The sequence below is a fragment of the Ursus maritimus genome, unplaced genomic scaffold (genome assembly GCF_017311325.1).
Source record: "Ursus maritimus isolate PB19 unplaced genomic scaffold, ASM1731132v1 scaffold_35, whole genome shotgun sequence".
Taxonomy (NCBI): domain Eukaryota; kingdom Metazoa; phylum Chordata; class Mammalia; order Carnivora; family Ursidae; genus Ursus; species Ursus maritimus.
The window spans coordinates 5,869,141-5,890,192 of NW_024426119.1; the positions used below are offsets into that span (position 1 = coordinate 5,869,141).

Consider the following 21,052-nt stretch of genomic DNA (forward strand, 5'->3'; position numbering starts at 1 on the left):
TTAAGGGATTTAGACCTGCTTTTCTCTGTGAATGTGGAGGATGTGTATGTCTAAGCAGAGAAAAGTCATAATCAGAAATGGAGAATGAGGCTGAAGCAAGAACATACCTTCTGTCTTTAAAATCTTAATACCAAATTAGCAACTGTTTGTACTTACAGAGCAAAATTTTACTCATTCATTACAGAATCAAAGAAGGTTAAAATTACAAAAACATCTTGAATAATGTTTCAAATAAGCACGATCTTAACTATCAGATATTTTCCCTATTTCCAATGATTGCCCCCAGAATTATTAATCACATTCCAGTGAACAGATGTCATATGACCAGTGGGAAAAAACTGGTTACACAGAAAATTGGTTACCTGATCACTCAATAGGGTGCCTCTAATTTCAGCTCAACGTAAGTTTTTCCTATTACATTGATTATAATAGCTATGGTAGGATTTAGTTTTATCCAGTTCTTAAAATGAAACTGTGCTTCTCAAATTCTTTGGTCTTAGGGCCCCTTGACACACTTAAAAATTACTGAGGATTTCAAAGTACTTTTGTTTATGTGGGTTACATCTGTAAATATTTACCATACTGGAAACTACAACTTAAAAAAATTTTTTTAAAGATTTTATGTATTTATTTATTATATTTATAGGAGAAAGAGTGTGAGTGGAGGGAGGGGCAGAGGGAGAGGGAAAGAGAGAATCTCGAGTAGACTCCATGCTGAGCTTGGAGCCCAATGCAGGGCTTGATTTCATGACCCTGAGATCATACCTGAGCCAAAATCAAGAGTCAGATACTCAAACGACTGAGCCACCCAGGCACCACAACAACTTAAAAATTTTCAAATATTTATTAATTTAGTTTAAAATAGCTTCTTTATATGTCAGCCTAATTTAAATATTTTGTGAAAATAGCCTTATTTTCTTAAAAAAAACTCATATAAGAAGACAGCTGGATTCTCTTAGTTTAATCTGACTTTAATCTACTTAACATTAAACTGCACTTAATCTGTTCTAGTATGTTGTTTTGGTTGAAACATATGAATGAAATCCTGCCTCATACAGATACGTAGTTAGAAGAGGAAAGAGTGTTTTAATGCCTTTTTCAGATAATCACGACACTATCACAATCTAAGAAGTAATAGTTTCTTTTTTTTTAATATTTTACTTATTTCACAGAGAGAGAGAGAGAGCGTGCACAAGCAGAGGGAGAGGGAGAAGCAGTCTCCCTGCTAAGCAGGGAGTCTGACACGGGGCTGCATCCCAGGACCCTGGGATCATGACCTGAGCCGAAGGCAGTCGCTTAACCAACCGAGCCACCCAGGCGCCCTGACAAGTAATAGTTTCTTAAAGATAAGTTGCAATATGGAATATAAAACCATATCAATGTATCCTCCATGTGCTGTTACATTAAAATTCCGTCACCTCTTGGCACTTTGAATGGAGATTTCACCCCTGCACATGCTTAACATCAGACATTGGTCATTTGGAAAATATCGGTTCACTGAGTTGTGCAGGTCTTCCAAATTTTTACACATCTAACATAATCTGCATATATTATACATAAACATATTATATACATATCATATAATGATATGACACCATATCAAAAAATCACATTCATTATATCACCACTAACCTTATCAAAAAATATTTTTAATATTGGGAAGCTGTCAAGCTCCTGGTGACAGAAGTTTTCAAAAATCTTTTACTCGAAAGCTTAAATTCTATTATTAGCAACAAATTCCACCGTTGTGTTCTTTGAAGTGACAGGCTGACTTTGTTCATTTTGAGAAAAAGTCTCCCAAATACCCAAGTCTGAATAACTATAACTTGTCATTCTTTCAATGAAAAGAGTGTTCCATTAAAAGCATAGCTAGTTTAGTTTGAACTCAAAGAAGCGCACACTTTCTTTTTTAGACAACCACTGTACTTCAATTTGCAGCAGAAGCACCTTATCCATTACTTCCCATTTTGTCACATAGCACAGAAAACACACAAACCAAAGTACTCAAAAGTCAAGATTGCATAAGATTAATCATTTCTTCCTGCTTCATCAGGACAACTGCATGTTAAAGCAAAATCATTTTTTTACTGCAAGTATGTGGTGGTGAAGAATACAATGGCTGCTAGCATGTTTTGGTTCTCCGCCTTGATTTTTGCTTGGGCTCCAGCAGTTTTACCCATCACTGCTTTTGTACATTCAGTGAAAATGTCAACAGAAACCAAAAGGCAAATAATACATTAAGTATTATTATGAAAAGTGTTTCGACTTCGTGAACCATGCAGAAGAATCTTGGGACATTCAGGGGTCTGTGAACAACACTCTGAAAACTACTAATATATAAATTTAGCACCCTAATGGTTTGCTTACCATAAATAATGGGGCTCAGCCGACAGCCTATTCCAATTCATGGTTTTACTGTGCTCAAAAAAGTCTACCTTTGCATGTGTTTCCACTACTTCAAGAGCAATATGGTATCAGATGACAAGTCAAATGAAAATTTAAAAAAAAAAAAAAAAGCTTTCTGGTGACTTATCAGTTTTGGTCACTGCAAAGGTGACCTATTGTTTGTAAGGCAAAGAGTCATTTACCCCAAGTCTATCTATGGTCTCTGTCACCAAATGATCCATTTAGTGACTCTCTCAGCAACCAAGGCCAGTCAGCGACAGTGGGGATTTCAAATTGCTTTCCAAGCAATTTTGGAAAGTTTTGTTAAGTGTCATTCCACTAAATAGCTTTTCAGATAACCAGAGCTGAAAAGAAAAGTAAAGGGGTGATGTAGGACTTCCCTTTATTAATTGAAGAATACTTCAAACAACAACATTACTGTCAAAATACTTTTCTAGTGATTGACTTCATAACACATGTTTATTCTGACCAAGCAAGGAAGTCCCCAAGTTTTCACCTAATACTTTACCAAAGTGACATGTAATAAAGTCAGACCAAGGTTTTTCAAAGGAATTGCCCAGCCCATGCTGAAAGATATAGGGAAAGTCAGCTGATTAATCCCAGGCATATTGGAACTTGTCAACAAGCAGAGGCAGGAGTAGAACGTGTGAAAAGCCATTTGAGAACAGTTCTGCCAACAGGGCAGGCACAAGCCATGTTGACTCTTGTGGTTTCTCCAATTCATGTTGGAGCAAGGGCTTGAACCTCAGTTTCCCACACTGGGTGGGTTTCTGTGAGTAATCATCATATGTGAATATAAAAAGGTCACCTGATTTGTCTGGTTACAAAGAAAGGAAAGGAAGAAATATTTTTCTATTTTAATGGCATAAGAGCATAGGAGCCATGCTTCAGTCATTGATCCCTAGAGGATAACCAATGGCAAAGTAAGGGTACACAGTCCCGATGCAGAGAGGAGCATTTGTTTCTTTCCTTTCTTTTTCTTTTCTTTTTTCTTTTCTTTTCTTTCCTTTTCTTTCTTTCTTTTCTATCTACCTATCTATCTATTTAGAATCATCTTATTTGTCCGTATGTTTGAGGTCACAGATGTGTAGGCATGGGGATGGGGGTTAATATTAGGCTCTTAGGCACTGCCCTTACCTAGTTCTCAGTGTAGTTCCAACCCCCTGAGCTGCTCACTATGGTAGGTATGTCCCAGAAAGTCAAGTTATTCAATAAATCCAGCACCATCTGAGTCAGTGTGACCTTCCTAAGAAATATCTAATTGTAAAACGCCAACCCTAACAAAAAAAAGCCCAATCTGTGACCCTGGCATAGGCCTCCATAACCAAGACCTCACCTAACCCTCTAACAGCACATCCCTTCATTTCTTCATATGTATCATAGGTTTCAGAAGCTTGGAATTGCTGACAGTATGCTGAATCCCTTCTTGAACACCCATCCCCAACCTTCTTCTTGCCACTTGCTGTTCTGGAATGCCTCTCTCCTGTTCTGTTTAAACTCCTCATGTTTTAAGACTTGGCCAGATCTGGGTACCAACCTTCTATTCCCGTAGTATTCTGTGCCAGCCCTTCACCCTACCTTGTCACTTTGTTTGCTCATCTGTCTCCTCCACTACTCAGGGTTCCTTGAGAGCAGAGATTTTGTCATTAATGTCCATGAATCTAGCAAAAAAACAACACATGGTAATGTCTCAATGGATGCTGGCTAAATGTAGGTAAATGTAAGTATCAGACTGTAATCATCCCTTTCACATTCATCTTAAACAATCAAATTGAATTTCTCACTATAAATGAGTCCTTTCCTAAAATATAACTTTAACCATAATCCCAAACCACCATCTCCTTTTATAGTTGATTCTTGAACAACACAGGCTTGAATTGTGTGGGTCCACTTATACGGAGATTTTTAAAATAAATACAGTACAGTATATAAGTGTATTTTCTCTTCCTTACAATTTTCTTAATAACATTTTCTTTTCTCTGACTTTATCATAAGAAAATGGTAAACATATACCATACAAAATATGTGTTAATAGACTGTTACTGGTAAGGGTCCCAGTCAATAGTAGGCTATCAGTAGTTGAAGATTTTAGGAAGTCAAAAGTTATACAGGGAATTTTGACTGCATGGGATGGGTGCCCCTAACCTCCACATTGTTCAAGGGTCAACTGTACTTTCTCTTTGGGAACTGTCTCTCTTCGTTTCCAAAATTAAAAGATCATTCTTCATCTCCTCCCACCTCACTTACACATATCAGTGGTCATTATCTGCCTTCTCAAGATATAAATAATTGAGGTTACCTCATTTATGGGTATGTAGGGCTAAGTCTCTACAAATAGCTGAATATTTAAAATATTTTTCTTAATTATCTTAAAACCATAATCAAGGCAAGTTGTGGTTTGGGGTCAGAGGAGGGCATGCAGAATGGGAGTGGGCTTGCCTTCCAGGCAGTCTAATGAGTCTTGGAAAGGTTAGGTTGCCACCAGAAACCAAGCTCTGACTTTGGGCAGGTCTTTGGCAGCCTCTCTTCTCTGACTTTCCCCCCTAGCCTCTTCAGGTGGGCCTTGTTTGGGTCCAAAAAAGCACAGAATAAACATTAATTTGAGGGAGCTCATCCTAATGATGATGGCCGTTATGACTTCGATTTTCCTTTTAAGCCTTGAAAGACCTGAATGTTAACAGAAAGAAGAGATTTGAGAATTTTTGAGGAGGAAACTGAGCCTTGGGGAGGTGAAGTAAATCGTTTGACTACAAGTTCACCTTAGAAGGAAAGGAAAGGAATAAACAAAAAAACAAACAAAAAAAAACCAAAAAACAAAAAAAAAAACACAAAAAAAACCCCAAAAGACCCGTACAGCAATGAGGAACCTGTACACCCTCAGCTGTGTGCACCTCTTCCAGCCATAAGAAGAAAGAATGAGAAAGCCGCCCTATACAGGTTTCTTTTTAAACCTACCCAAATGTTAATATTATAATAAATAAGGAGCAAAACCTGTGTTCTCATTCAAGTGCTCAGATTCTTGAATTAGTAATCTAAATTATGAGAATATTCATTTTCTACAGAATTAAATAATTCAAGTTTTTATTTTAAATGTAAAAACACATGGCTCATAGATATTTTATTTTTCCTGAACTAACCTACATGTCAATAAGTTTATCTTCACTGGGCTGGAAAACTGGGGAAATCTTCTAGAAATATTTGAATAGAGGTATGTGAATATCTTTTCTATCTGTATTGTATGCTCCAATACAACAGTTCTACCTAAATCTTAAATTCTTTAGGCTGCAGACATCTTATCTATACACCAAACTTGTATTTATTTCAACCATTTTTACCGAAGACACCACTTCTTCCTTTTTTTTTCTATTCTTTATGTCAGTGAACATGAGCAAAATATCCAGAGACAGCTTTCAAGGCAAACACATTAGAAAAAATGTAAAAGAGGATGAGGATATTTCATACCTGTAGTCCTTATGCTGATTCCCTCAGCTCCCTATGCCAGAGAAATGTAAATTTTCAGAACAGTGACCACAGCCCTGACTAAATAGTGTTTCACTACAATGGTGGAATATGTGCAACCAAATGTTTTCTCCAACTTCCCAGTACTTCCCATAATCCAATGTGAAGGAAGGAAGGTCAAGAAGCATCAGCTCCAGGCTGACCATCTGTTGAGGTTTCTCAGTAATGACAAAGAATAAATTCACCCTTTCCCTGTGAGATATGAATCTAAGACTTTGTCCAAAGAAGTGGGTGTTCTCACACAAGAGGACTTGCTCAAGGCTCTAGACTCCTTACGATAGTGTAAAGCCTTCTAGACTAATTCCAAGGGAAGCAGATGCCCTCAGTAAAGGAGGAGAGAAGCCTCAATAACAGGATGGAGCAGCTTAGAGAAGCTGTGTGGATAGTTCACACAGAAAGAGCTCCAAACACTCATTTCATCAAAACAGACTACAAGGATTATCATCACTTAGGTCAGGAAAATGTCAGCATTTCAAATCTGGATATAACAGTATTAGCATCACATCAAGCCAAAAAGGCCAAGCAAGTCAGGAGTAAATATATAAAATATGTCTGAAACAGAATTTTTGACGAAACCAGGTTGACTCAATACAGAGATTTTAAATATTTAACCCCAATCTTGTCAGAAATGTAAAACAGCTGCTTTTCTTTTTTCCTTAAAAAATTTATTTTTATCAAGCAAAACAATTCTAAGAATGTATTTTCTAGCAATTGAAATGATTAACCTCAACATTCTATTTATAATATATAACCACACACAAAAAAATAGCGTAACGGCAGGATAATTTACTTAATTCACAAATTCTTTGTTATTTCCCATAGAGTGAGCCTCACATCTGGAAAAGCTCATGCAGTTAAATAGTATGTCCAAAAAAAGACTATCATAAGAATATCCAAATATATGCTGGGTTTTTGCGGGGTTTTTTTGCATTGTTGGTTGTAACTAATGAAAAGCTTCTGAACACAATAGTATATTAATAAAGGAGAAAAAAACAACCACATTCCATGTTATAGCTTCACAGGACCTGAAGGGACTGAAGTCTGTTGGAGACTGTTTCCTGCCCCAAAGTTAGGATTGCACCAAAACAATTCTAGAGAGCTCACCACCTAACTATTTAGGAATGGAACTCTATGCTGCCAACAGTCATGTGTCCTGGTGATTCTTTGCAGCCATGAAGGCTTCCTTTGTTCATAACTTGAATCCATCCCGATGTCATTTAAGCCCATTATTTTCTCCCTGAGCACAAAGCCACTAGACAAAGTTACAGACCCAGCAGCCTCCTGCTGCTCTCCTAATCCCTACAAATGCACAGTGGTCACCACCAAGGGAACTCTTCTTTCTGCTCTGTAGATGAATGAAGATGCAGATGCTCTGGAAATGAAGTGGCCATAGTTTAGAAGTGAGAGGAGTTAAGGCAAAGAAGGAGGAAACCGCTTTTCCTCAGCAAGAGAGAACATCTCATGACAATGCCACATCACAAAATTAGCTAACAGTCACAGTAGTTAATTACATGGCTTTGGAGGAATGATTGTTTTAGGCATCTTACTCCCAGTCTTAGAAGAGACCAGTATTATGGTCTGGCAGAGGAGGAGACAGGCTGTGTTCACTTTGCAGTAGTGATGGGAATGACACCAGGCAGAGGTCTATCACTTTTGCCTTCATGATTTTTCCTGACCTCTCTATGTATGTATGGTTCTACCTTCACCCCACTGTTGTTAACTATCATAGCACTGTTTATTGTATGCTTAACACTGATTATAATCTCTAATTAATTTTTAAAAAATTTTTTTTGCCCCATCTTCACCCTAGAATATCATTCCAAGAAGGCAAGAACACTATCGGTTTAATCACCTTTATATCTGTATCACAGGTTATACCTATTCTCAGTAAATATGAAGAGAATGAAAGAATGAATGTATAAACAAATACCAGTCCTTAGGACCCATTTCTCCTCTACTCTGTGGCTTTGGAAACTTCATCCTCTCCCCCCGCCCATCCCTCTGCAGCAGGGGTTCTGGGAAACATACTAGCCTGTACTGCCTTTCATCCACGGAAACTGTGTACAGAGCTTGCCCTCCAGGTCCCCAGGGGATGTGCCCACCCAGCCAACACCAGCCTTCACGTGCTTGCAGTTTCTTAGTGTTTCAATTTGAGCACATTCACAGTCTCAGGTTTCTGTTTGCAAGGCCAGACCAGAAAAATTAAGTTAATTGAGGCATTATGGCAAAAGGATTTTTCGTCAGGGATGAGTTTATAAATTTCTCCAGTCTCGTGGATGTTGGCCCAATCCTTTCCTCTCCCTCTGTACAAAAATGAAGGAAAAATGGTCTGCTATGGAAGAGAGAAACAGAGGATTATGTGGGCATTTGATTAGTTCTTAAGGTGGAAGATGAACTAAAAACCACATAATGGCTTCCTCTTGAAGTAAACGATATAAATGAGAAGCTGAAGCTGAAACCAGTAAGTCCTTCTTTCAGAAAAGCAAGCTGGAACTTGGCGTTAACAAATACAGTCTTCCATAGCTTGTGGAATATTTAAAAGGCACATGGTGAAACTAAACAAAGTAAGACTTGGATCTCAGTATGATCTATTGTTAGGACATGTTCATGTCATTTTCAGGCACTGACTTAGGTGATGTGTCTATATTTTCCTATCTTTATTTGCAAGTTGCAGTCACTGCACGTGATATAGTGGAGAGAACAGGGGACATGGCACACAGAGGGGACTTGAAAAATCTCTGGTGAAAGAATAAAAAGTCAAGTAACAGGAGTGTTATCCCAGTGCCACTTACATGTGACCTTGGGAAAATGATATAATCTTTGAAAATCTCAAAATCCTCATTTGTAAGATGCTCTTCTTTGCCCAGCTTAGAGGTTTGTGGGCAAAATCCAAATGACATAATACATATAAAAGACTTTACAAATTATAAAGGAAAATTTAAATGTGAGGTATATTATTTTTATCGCTATTATTTTGTAAGGAAATATAAACTCATCAAGTTCCTATTCAATTAATAGCCACCTAAATATATGAAAGAAACTAGGTATGGTACTAGATACTGTCTTTTCTCTTTCACAATTTTTGGCATTCCATAATTTTAGAAGAGTAATGCATTTTATTTTATTTTTTTAAATGATTATGGCTCATTTTATTTTGCCTATTAATGGGGTCTGTTGGCTAGTAGTAATCAACAAAGGTAAGCTGGCAGAAACCTCACTAAATGTAAAAATGTAAATGAAACAAATGAAAAAACAATGTTTAAGCCCTTTACCTATTCCCCATTCCAAGCACAGTCTCAGAGACAAACTCAACCTGCAGTCTGATGTGCAACGTTACTGAGCTCATATAGTATGTACACCATGTCAACTGCATATATTACTTTTTCAAAAACGCAACCACATTATGCATATTGATCTGCACTTCAGTAAGCCATATCTCATAGATATCCTTCCCTATCTCAGTACATAGAGACCTGCCTCATTGTTTTTAATGGCTTCATAATATTTCATAACGCCATTTTTCTCAATGAACACAGTTGAGGACTCTAACGGTAAAGCTGATTAAATCATTTTAATGAGATTAAGAGTATGGGGGGAGAAATAATACTTTTCTAGCGGGAGTACTATGGGCATGACTAGCATCCTATGGCCTCAGAGGAGATTCTGTAACTTCTTCTTGGTGGCTAGCCGCAGGTAGAACAGATTTTCTTCCTTGTGTCTCACTGGACTCTCTTCTTTTTTTTTTTTAATTAATGATTTTTTATTATATTATGTTAGTCACCATACAGTACATCCCCGGTTTCCAATGTAAGGCTCGATGATTCATTAGTTGCGTATAACACCCAGTGCACCATGCAATACGTGCCCTCCTTACTACCCATCACTGGTCTATCCCATTCCCCCACGCCCCTCCCCTCTGAGGCCCTCAGTTTATTTCTCAGAGTCCATAGTCTCTCATGTTTCATTCCCCCTTCTGATTACCCCCCTTTCTTTATCCCTTTCTTCCCCTACCGATCTTCCTAGTTCTTATGTTCCATAGATGAGAGAGATCATCTGTTCAAACACTGTAAGAATGTTTACAAAGTATGACTTAGTGAAGTTTCCTGGATAGAGTATTAGGCAGAACAATCAGTCCTGGTTCCACCTGGTGGTTTGATGTGAGAAAAAGTCAGAGTTTCCCGGTATCATACTTTTTCCCTTTTTTCATAATGGCGTCCAGAGATGCTCTTAACCCTCTCACAGAACTATTGTGAGGCTCAAGGAGACCAAGCAGTTGAAAACCATTTGGGTACCTACAGAGAGATGCTATGAGAATCCTGGAGATTATCTTCATAAGTTGGGAATGCCTATGGAGCCCATTTGTCTCCATGCTCTCTGTAAGAATCTGCACATGAGCACCTCAGCAGACCTATATGGGAGGTATTATTACCTTCAGTTTAGAAGGACACTGAAGCCTAGAGAAATTAAGGAACTTGCCTAAAACCCTACTCTGCTTCAGTGGCAATGGCAGGCTTCAAACTCAGATCTTCCCAGCTCCAAACCCTGTGTTCGTGTCATGAAAGAAACCAAGTCTCCAGCTGTCAGAATCAAGGTATCCTCCACCTGGTGACAGTTTCAGGTGAAGTTCCTGGAATTCTACCCTCAGGGCTGGTGACGGTGCTTCCTGTCTAGGGCCTGCACTGAGCCCAGAGTATTTTCCTCAGTCGGACAGGGTTCAAGGTATTCCAGGAGGAATAAATGGGATATTAACAAGTTTTTGGCATGTTGTGGCCATTCTTAATCCACACTGGAGTTTGGGAGGTCCTGGCAATGGACTTGAGTTCTGTGGAGCTTTAGTTCCTTAATCGGGTTTTGCCAAGCACAGTAAAGGAAGTACTGTCGTATTCTCAAAGTGTCTCCTTCTGGGGTTTCAGAAGCCTAGTCAAAGTCATGAAGGAATGTCTAAACCCACGATGGTGACATTAGAGGCAATGTTCTGGATTAATCAAGACAGATACTTCTTAAACTCCTCTCCAAAGATTTCCTGATACTAAAGGCATATTCCAGGTTTAAAGAAGCAGAGGGATTCCCAAAAAGCAATCTGGCAGTTTGAACAGACCCCACAGGCTGGTTAACAAGGGCACGAAGGGGTCTCCGTCACGAGGCGCACTGTGCCCCTATTAATTGAAGCAAACTGTTTTGTACAGCCCTAAGGAAGGCAGGGAATGGTGGAAAGGATGCATACTGACAACAGCCCAAGAGGATTCTACCGCAAAAAATCTACAAAGGGCCAACAATGACACTGCGTGATACCTGGTTCTGCAGACAAGATTAGCACACAGAGGATTCACGGGGTAAGTGCAAGCCCAAGACTGTACAAGCTGTCATCTGACCTTTGACACATGATCATGGGACTTTCTGCCTTCAGGTTAAGGATGCTCCATGACTCCTTCTGACTGTCAGAGCCTGTCATGGTGGCTGGTTAGGCCTCCAGACCTCCCAGGCAGCATGAGAGGTGGACTGTCCTTAAACTGCCACACAAGTCTGACTCCTGCAAGCTGGCAGGCACCCACAGCCACTGGGGGCCTGGCCGCCAGGAGCTCCTTGTGCTGCTATGCCGTGGCTGCAGCTTTCCCACCTACTCAAACACATCCATGACAGTGGAAAGACCTTGCAGGGAACCCTGCACTGTATATCTTCCAAATTTGTGCGTGTTGTCTCAAGAGTATGCATTCTCAGGAGCTAAATGAGCATAAAACAGTGTTTTCATGTTTATCATTTGTTCATGCAATCACACATTCATTCATCAGCAAATATCTGTCATGCGCTCACCACAAATGCAAAAGGAACTCGATAAAAATTAGCAAAGATGTTTGATTTGATTTAAAAATATATTTAGGAGACTTTGGTTAATTCCATCTTTTGAAAGTTTATAAATTGCAATACAATATGCAAAGTCGTTCGTTAATGCTACTCACAACCTTGGGTCTAGTACTTTATTGTCCCCACTTTATCCAATATTATAGTTACAAAAATAAAGATTTCTCCAAAGTGAGTTATGCAAATCTCTGCACTACTAGCTGTGTCTGTCAGATTTGTTTTTCAATATATCAAAACAGATAAAGGGAATATTGCTTCCACAATGGATTCCTCTTGCAGTCTGTTCATCCAGAAAAAAGATCTGTCAAGACAGCATAAGATGACATGTAGCTAGCTTTTCCTGACCTTCTCTTAGATTCCATCTCTGAACAAGAACTATTCATGGTCTACGCTGTATGTCCTCAGCTTAGAATGCTGATTCCGCATGCTTTTCCTTGCACTTCATCACCATAAAACTTGGGCCTCTGAAGATCCTCCTGACACACCAGTAAATAATTCTGAGTGGGGTAACTCAGTATTTTGATCCCTTCTTTTAAACCTCTCTTAATGGTCTGTAACTGCTTTTTTCATAGAGTGTCTACTTGTACTTTTATGGAACACAGGATAAAAAAAATTTCCTTGACAAAAATGAAAGCATTTTATTGTCTCAATAAAGAGTTGTCTTTACGGATCATTTTATTACCTATTTTATTTATTTTCAGAAAGAATAGTTTGGGCCAACTTCTAAAACCAAAATTGTTTTTCCCAGGTGCTTCCTAAATTTAATCGCTGTATATCCAACAATACTATGTGTTTGACAAGTTGGAAAATTTTGCAGAACGTCACTTAAATTTAGAATCGTCTAGAATAACTCTACAGAAAATGACATGGTTTTTTATTGTTTGCTAATAGCATGGATTTTGCATCGGATTCTCTCTTTTTGCTTTGAATCCTACTTAAGATTTCAATGTTGTTTAGTAACTTTATGGTCCTCTCTGCCTGATATGTTCCCCCCCAACTTCTTCATCCACTTTCTGTTCCTGAAAACAGATGGCCCTGTGTGGATGACATGAACAGCTCTTATTCCCAATGGTTTCCAATTCTTTCCAGTCAATGGGAAGAGCCAACAGGATAAGGTAGGGAGGAAGGAGAGTGAACTCCAGATATTTATTTCCCCAGATCTGTCCCAGTGAGGTCACCTCAGTTTGGCTGTGTCTCTTAACAGAGGTCTCTGGTCCTCCCAAGGACCTCTTGAAACAGCCTGCTGTACAGATTCTCTTCTCTGGGTTGTAGCGACCTCCTCCTTCTCTCAAACTTTCAGGCTTAGGAATAAAACGTCCTTGAAGGTTCACCTGCAATCCCACCTGTTTAAATAAACTCTCCTCAAATTATCTACTTTGAATGGGTCATCTATTTTACATTAAGACTTTGATGGATACAGACCCACTAGTTCACATCTTTGCTATCTTTTATTCTGGCTCCCTCTTTCCTCTTGTAAATTTTCTAATTCTACTCCTTTTTCCTCTTAAAATCACCTTACATATAAAGAGTGTGTGTGTGTGTGTGTGTGTGTGTGTAGTATGTATATATGGTAAAATAACCTGAAATATATTTCATACTATTATATAAAATACATAAATGTACTTAGCCTTTAAAACAACCTTAAACCTCACAATTTTGTTTCTCCTTCACCTTTAAATGAGGCAGTACAAACAAAATAGACAAAACAAGATTTTATTTGTTATTTGCAACCTTTTAAAGGATGTCAAATCTTTTTTAAAAAGTGGTAGAGATGGGGCGCCTGGGTGGCACAGCGGTTAAGCGTCTGCCTTCAGCTCAGGGCGTGATCCCAGCGTTATGGGATCGAGCCCCACATCAGGCTCTTCTGCTATGAGCCTGCTTCTTCTTCTCCCACTCCCCCTGCTTGTGTTCCCTCTCTCGCTGGCTGTCTCTATCTCTGTCGAATAAATAAATAAAATCTTTAAAAAAAAAAAAAGTGGTAGAGATGCCATCAAGGTAAAGGAAAGAAAAATGGAAAGTAAGAAACAAAGAGTCCTTCACTGTGAGTATAGACAAGGTCATTATCCTCACTACCATCAACAAAAACATGAATGTTCTTTTTATGTAATTTAGGCTCTGAAATAAGTTATTTACTTTCACCATTTCATGGAAGCCTCAAAACAATCCCATGAAACAGACATGAATCATTTCTCCATTTTACAGATGAAGAAGGCAGGGGGTGGAGCGCTAAGTAATTTGCCCAAAGGCAAATAGTAAGGCAAGAATTCAACTAAATTAAATCAAGACTTTGTATTCAGATAGTAATAACCATGCTTCTCCACATTTTATATTATGATCATTGTAGCACTTTTGAAAACTAATCAGTAAAGCAGATAAAGATATTTTGTAGCAAACTGTCAAGCAAATATCAATACTACAGTTTTAGATACTTCTCACTAATCTTGATCATTTTCTTTTTCAAATTCCCTGAATTCTGGCTTGGAATCAAAACCTCTTCTTGGCCATTTGCGCTTATTCCTTTGACCAGCCTTCCATCTGAGTACCTTTCTAAGGGTCCTATCTGTAAGCTCTACTCCTTTTTGGCTCTGTTATTAGAGATCTATTTCCTCTGTTAGGCGATTCAACCGTTTCAAATGACAGCCTTTGGTTAGTCTAAGACAGAACTTTTCTATTTCCTGCAATCACAAACAACTAAAGGTACAAAGAAATTTGTTTTGAGAACACAGATGCTAACCAATCAGAAGCCAAAACTTTTCAACTTTACTTTCTTTCCCCTTCTCATCAGATTTCTCTCTTACATTAATTTGAAACAAGGATCTTGAGTTAATAGGAGTCCATGGCAGTTGACCTCCTTGAGAAATACCCTGACAAGGACTTGAGCTCAAAAGTACCTCAGATACAAAATTTGCAGCATAATTCAGAAAATGCCACTCACAGTAAAGGACAGTTGACCACAGTTCTAATGAGGTTTTTTAAACACCAATTTAAATGCCTTTCATTATAACCTTATTAGGATGACAGATGTAACCCTGAAATTTTGATAGCTAACCATACAATTTCACTAGCAATATTCACAAAGACTTTCCAAACATCTGCTTCTATTTATCTCTTTATTTTTCTCAGATTCTCTCTGCACTCATTGGCTGACCTTGACATCACAGCCAAACCCTAAATCAAAGCATTTTATCATTGTCCATTTTTTTCCCAAAGAAGGTCCTGAGTTATTATCCAAGCAATAACAGATTCCATTTCCGCGACTTCTTATCTCTTCTTTAGCCACATCATAAATAACGGGAATTTTATGTTGACAAGAAAAGTTCTGTTTCACATTTTGGGAAGAAACAGAGTCAACAAGTTGGATAAAACCTCTGGTTACCCTCTATGACACGTCGGTACATCTCCTTCCTGAACTATATGACAGGTAGAAGACTGGGCATACCACATTTGAGTTGTAAGTTAATCAAAACTTGATCTTAAATAACACCAAAGGAACTGTCAAGTTTGAAAAGCAGTCAGAAGTCCTTGAAAATAATGAGAATCTGATTATATGTATAGGAGGGGATAAAATTCAGGGGTCTCAGAAGGTTAACCACAGAGGGATCACATGGTCCTAAGTAGAAAGTATTAAATTTGTCTTTCAACTGTTGCCCCCAAAGAAGTTCAATGATTTATCCAAGGTCACATAGATGGATTTCTGCCTAAGTTAACCTTCTTCCTGTTTTCCTAGGCACTGTGTCTAAGAACTGAGTGTCTGACTCATTTTTTTCTAAGCCCTTAAGGGACAAAGTTATATAATTCTCCACAGGTATTTTGGCAGCTTCTTGGGACATCTGACTCAGGGCTCACCTCCGTTCTTCTCTGAGGAGTGAATACACTTGCTCTATCAGGCATATCACACAACCAGAGCAAATGGTTACTCCCAGAGCAAGATGATGGCCTTGGGGGACTGAAAGAACAACAGTCGACGATCCATTTTCAAATTACATTTACTGAGCATCTATTTATGCTTCAGGCACTATGCAACGTCTTCCTATAGGGGCCATCTTCCTGACGTCAGGAGATTTACATATCTGATCTAACTCTACTACTAATTAGTCCTGAGACCTTGGACCAAACTTTTGAGTCTGTTTTCTCCACGTAAATGGAGAAAAGGTATTTGCCATTCTTATCTTCTATAAATGTCAAAACCCTTTTTTGAAATGTTGTTACTGAAATATAATGCACATACAGAAAATTACATAATCATAAGTGTATAATTTGATACATTTTCACAAACTTTAAACACATCAGTGTAACCAGTTCAAGAAACTGAGTATTACCCCAGAAGCCCACTATAAGTGCTCCCTGATGGCCATCAACCTACCAAACCAACCACCATTCTGACTTCTAACAGACTAAAAATTCATTGTTTTTGTATTGTATATAAATGAATTCATATGCTATAAGCTCTTTTTATGAAGTTTTCTTTTGTTGTTCAGCATAAGCAAACATAAGCTCAAACACAAGTTTGTGAATTTTATCCATGTTGTGTGCTCTTGTAGATTCTTCATTCTCATTGCCAAAGGATTTCGTTATTGAATAGTCAACATTTTATTTATCATTTTCATTGTTGATGGGCATTTGAGTAGTTTCTAATTTTGGTTTACTACCAATTATAAACATTCTAGTATTTGTCTTTTAGTGAACATATATACTCATTTCTGTTGAAGAACAGAACTGCTATAGGGTATATGTATATTCAGCTTTAAGAGATACTGCCAAATGGCTTTTCAAAATGGCAGTTCCAATTTACATTCCCAACAGTAGTGCCTGAGAAATACCAACATTTGGTATTTTCAGGATTTTTTCATTTTAGTTAAATAAATTACTCTTCATGTAACCTGAGTATCATCACTTTGAATGACTGAATCTTTTTCACCTCAGAGCTCATATTACCACACATTAAGATTTAATATTTCCATACTATATGTCTGAGGAAATTTTTACTACTTAACTTTGGTATATGCAGCATCTGGATCCATGAAAGTTAACTAAAGTTAGAGCCACTGGAATAGAATGCCCATATTTAGACCATTACATAGCAATTAGGACATCCTAAGTTTGGCTGAATCTATCTGTATTAAAATGGATAATTCTCAGGTGGCATTTATGTCCTAGCAAAGGACATTACAAAAAGAGTAATGTAACTAAATAATTATTCAGTCTGGCATCACAAGAAATAGAGCTTTGGCTTAAAGAGCTTCTTTATAAGGCAAACTTCTAGTTTGAAGGAGTCTTTGTAGATCCCCCAGCCTATGCTCTTATCCTACAGGTGATAACACTGAGGCCCAGAAAGAGAAGAGACTTGCCTGAGATGCTGGAGATACTTGGTATCACAGCCAAGACCAAAACCTAAATCCCCAGGGCCTTTCCTGACCTCCTTCCCTTCTTCCCTGCTTCAAACTGACCAAGGTTTCTCAAACAACTGAGGAAAAGATGCTGCCATACAACATATGGCCACAGAGAAAACTGACTACGGACAGAGCAGTTGAGGAAAAGGCTGAGGTGAAAACAGTGAGGAGACAGCACTGACGGCAGATGAGCGCTCAGAGAAGCACTGGGGAAGAGAGACCGTACAGTATCCAATGTGTCACACCCTCAGGCTGCCCAGAATGACACAGAAGAGCACATCAAAACCAGTCTCTGTCAGTTGTCTATCCCTAGACACAGCAGCCTTCGGAAAACTTTCCCACAAGACTGTCTCCTTCCCATCACAAGGTTTTACCCTCTGCTCAGATTCTTCCCACAACATTCCCTTGTGCCACTTCTCCCTTTACCCAACTAATTCCTACCCATCCTTCAGATCCCTGGGCCTTCTAACTTCAGAGCATATACTGAATACCATGTTATACCTCCCCTATGTCTGGCACTTGGTAAGTACATCAGTAGTGACTGATGAATGAATGACCGTACTATCCAACATAGTCCTTATACCATAACAGAGATAGAAATCTCTATCTTGCCTTGGTCAACTCATTTCAGCTTTGGTTCTTGGTGGGGGGGGGTGGATAAGGGGAGAGAGAAGGCTGTTGTTGCTATTAATTTAAGTCATTTAAAAACTCTCCCAACTATTGATCTTAACATTCCACCAGAGTTGATAACCAACAGACTTGAGGAACTGTTATTAATTCTGGTTGCACATGAGAATCCTTATTTTTTTAAAGAAATTAACACTGACTTTATAAAACTAAAATGCAATTTTGTAACTTTTAACTTATAAATAATTTGACTTACATAATAGATTTACATAAAAGTTGCAAAGAAAGATACAATTTTAATGTAAGAATACATGAGAAGAGACCACTTATTTATAATTATCTCAGAGCCTAGTGTGGTTTTGCTTCTCTACTCTTTTCTGCAAACCACTGCCTACCACCATCACCATTCATCAGCCAAAAAAAAGGGGGGGGGGTGGTTAGGACAAAACAAAAACAACTTCCATTACAGTATGGTAGAATGACCAGGGAAAAAAGGGAGACAGTATCAAGCTAAGGGGGAAAGCATAAAAACAAGGGGATTAGATGACATCAGTGCAGTGGTTTTGCTTAGGAGATAAGGAATGTTGGAACATGAATGGCAAATTCCTGTCCTGAGGGACAGTTTCAATTCCGTAACTGTCAAGCATGAAAATATAATAGGTCTTAATCTTACCAAATATAGACCCACCCATAGCCAAGTAAAGGTAATATATTTTTGTATAATGGTTGGTTTGCCTTTCCCTGCCCACTGTTTTCCATTATCGCATGGTGAAAATTCTGCCTGAGAAACAGAGAAGAATAAAGTACAAGGGTAGTTAATAAATTAGATTCTTCTGATATAGCTTAAACGGTTCCTTCACCATCAAGGCCTTTAGGTCATATTCAATGAATGTCCTACTGGCTTGAAGGAGTTCATACATTTTGATATAAGTATCAGGTGGCAAATGATATGCCAGAAAAGTCTGGCAGTTTTTGCTGCTCTGTAAAGTTGAGATCAAGCATTCAAACTAGTTATTTTCTTTTTAGCAGAGAAGGAAGAAGAACAGAGGGTTAAGAGAGCTGGCATCCTGGCCACTTAGTTCTGTGAACCTGAGCAAGTTGTTTCTCCTCCTTATGGCTCAGTGTCCTCATCTACAAACCAGGAGTAACAACAGTACCTACTTTATAGAGGTGTTAATAGAATTTAATGAGTTAAAACATGTCAAAAGCTTCAAACTGTTCCTGGAATGTAATAAGGGTTCAAAATGTGTAATCTATGATCATCATTAGCTACCTGGCTTACAGATGGTTCTGCTACACAGCACACACTTGTTTTTTGTTTTTTGGGGTTTTTTTTATGTTCATTATATTACTTTTTTAATTTTTTAATTTTTATTTTTTTAATGTTTTTTTATTATATTATGTTAGTCACCATACAGTACATCCCTGGTTTCTGATGTAAGGCTCGATGATTCATTAGTTGCGTATAACACCCAGTGCACCATGCAATACGTGCCCTCCTTACTACCCATCAACAGTCTACCCCATTCCCCCAACCCCCTCCCCTCTGAAGCCCTCAGTTTGTTTCTCAGAGTCCATAGTCTCTCATGCTTCATTCCCCCCTCTGATTACCCCCCCTTTCTTTATCCCTTTCTTCCCCTACCAATCTTCCTAGTTCTATGTTCCATGGATGAGAGAAATCATATGATAATTGTCTTTCTCTGCTTGACTTATTTCACTTAGCATGATCTCCTCCAGTGCTGTCCATGTTGCAGCAAATGTTGAGAACTCGTTCTTTCTGATAGCTGAGTAAGCACACACTTGTTTTGAAAATGTAAATTTGGAGCTGTTGCAAATGAAATTGATTCCTTAATTTCTCTTTCTTCCGTTACATTGTTAGTGTATAGAAGTGCAATTGATTTCTGTGCACTGATTTTGTATCCTGCCATGTTGCTGAATTGCCATATGAGTTCAATTCCATTTACAGGAGCTCCAAAAACCATCAGATACTTAGGAATAAACCTAACCAAAGAGGTAAAGGAACTATACTCTAGAAACTCCAGAACACTTATGAAAGAAATTGAGGAAGACACAAAGAGATGGAAAAACATCCCATGCTCATGGATTGGAAGAATAAACATCGTTAAAATGTCTATGCTGCCCAGAGCAACTTATACTTTCAATGCAATCCCTATCAAAATACCATTGACATTTTTCACAGAGCTGGAACAAACAATCCTAAAACTTGTATGGAACCAGAAAAGACCCCAAATTGCCAGGGAAATGTTGAAAAAGAAAACCAAAGCTGGGGGCATCACATTGCCTGACTTCAAGCTATATTACAAAGCTGTGATCATCAAAACAGTATGGTATTGGCACAAAAACAGATACAAAGATTAATGGAACAGAATGGAGACCCCAGAAATGGACCCTCAGCTCTATGGTCAACTAATCTTCGACAAAGCACGAAAGAACATCCAGTGGAAAAAAGACAGTCTCTTCAATAAATGGTGCTGGGAAAACAGGACAACCATATGCAGAAGAATGAAACTAGACCCTATTCTCTTACACCATAAACAAAGATAAACTCAAAATGGATGAAAGACCTCAATGTGAGACAGGAATCTGTCAAAATCCTAGAGGAGAACACAATCAGTAACCTCTTTGACACTGGCTACACCAACTTCTTTCAAGACATTTCTCTAAAGGCAGGGGAAACAAAAGCAAAAATGAACTTTTGGGACTTCATCAAGATAAAAAGCTTTTACGCAGCAAAGGAAACAGTCAACAAAACTAAGAGGTAATCCACGGAATGGGAGAAGATATTTGCAAATGACATTTCAGATAAAGGGCTGATATCCAAGATCTATAAAGAACTTATGAAACTCGACAACCAAAAAACAAATAATCTAGACAAGAAATGGGCAGAAGACATGAACAGGAACTTCTCTAAAGAAGACATACAAATGGCTAACAGACACATGAAAAAATGCTCCACATCACTTGCCATCAGGGACATACAAATCAAAACCACAATAAGATACCATCTTACACCAGTTAGAATGGCCAAAATTGACAAGACAGGAAACAACAAGTGTTGGCAAGGTTGTAGAGAAAGGAGAACCCTCTTATACTGTTGGTGGAAATGCAAGCTGGTACAGCCAATCTGGAAAACAGTATGGAGGTTCCTCAAGACATTAAAAGTAATAGCTACTGGCTAAACAGCTTTAAATAAATAAATAAATATAAATATAAATAAATAAATAAATAAA

The 21,052-nt window shown here is 38.3% G+C and overlaps 1 long non-coding RNA gene across 2 annotated transcripts in view; it reads right to left on the minus strand.

The window, feature by feature from the left end:
• LOC121100194 overlaps positions 1-21,052 on the minus strand; it is a 236,554-nt gene that overhangs the window by 90,432 nt on the left and 125,070 nt on the right. Inside the window, exon 3 of one of the 2 annotated variants that reach the window (XR_005831922.1) lies at positions 3,985-4,067. This is a non-coding gene — a long non-coding RNA (uncharacterized LOC121100194). Of the gene's footprint in view, positions 1-3,006; positions 4,068-21,052 lie in introns of those variants that run through there. The other variant, XR_005831920.1, reaches the window with a different exon arrangement.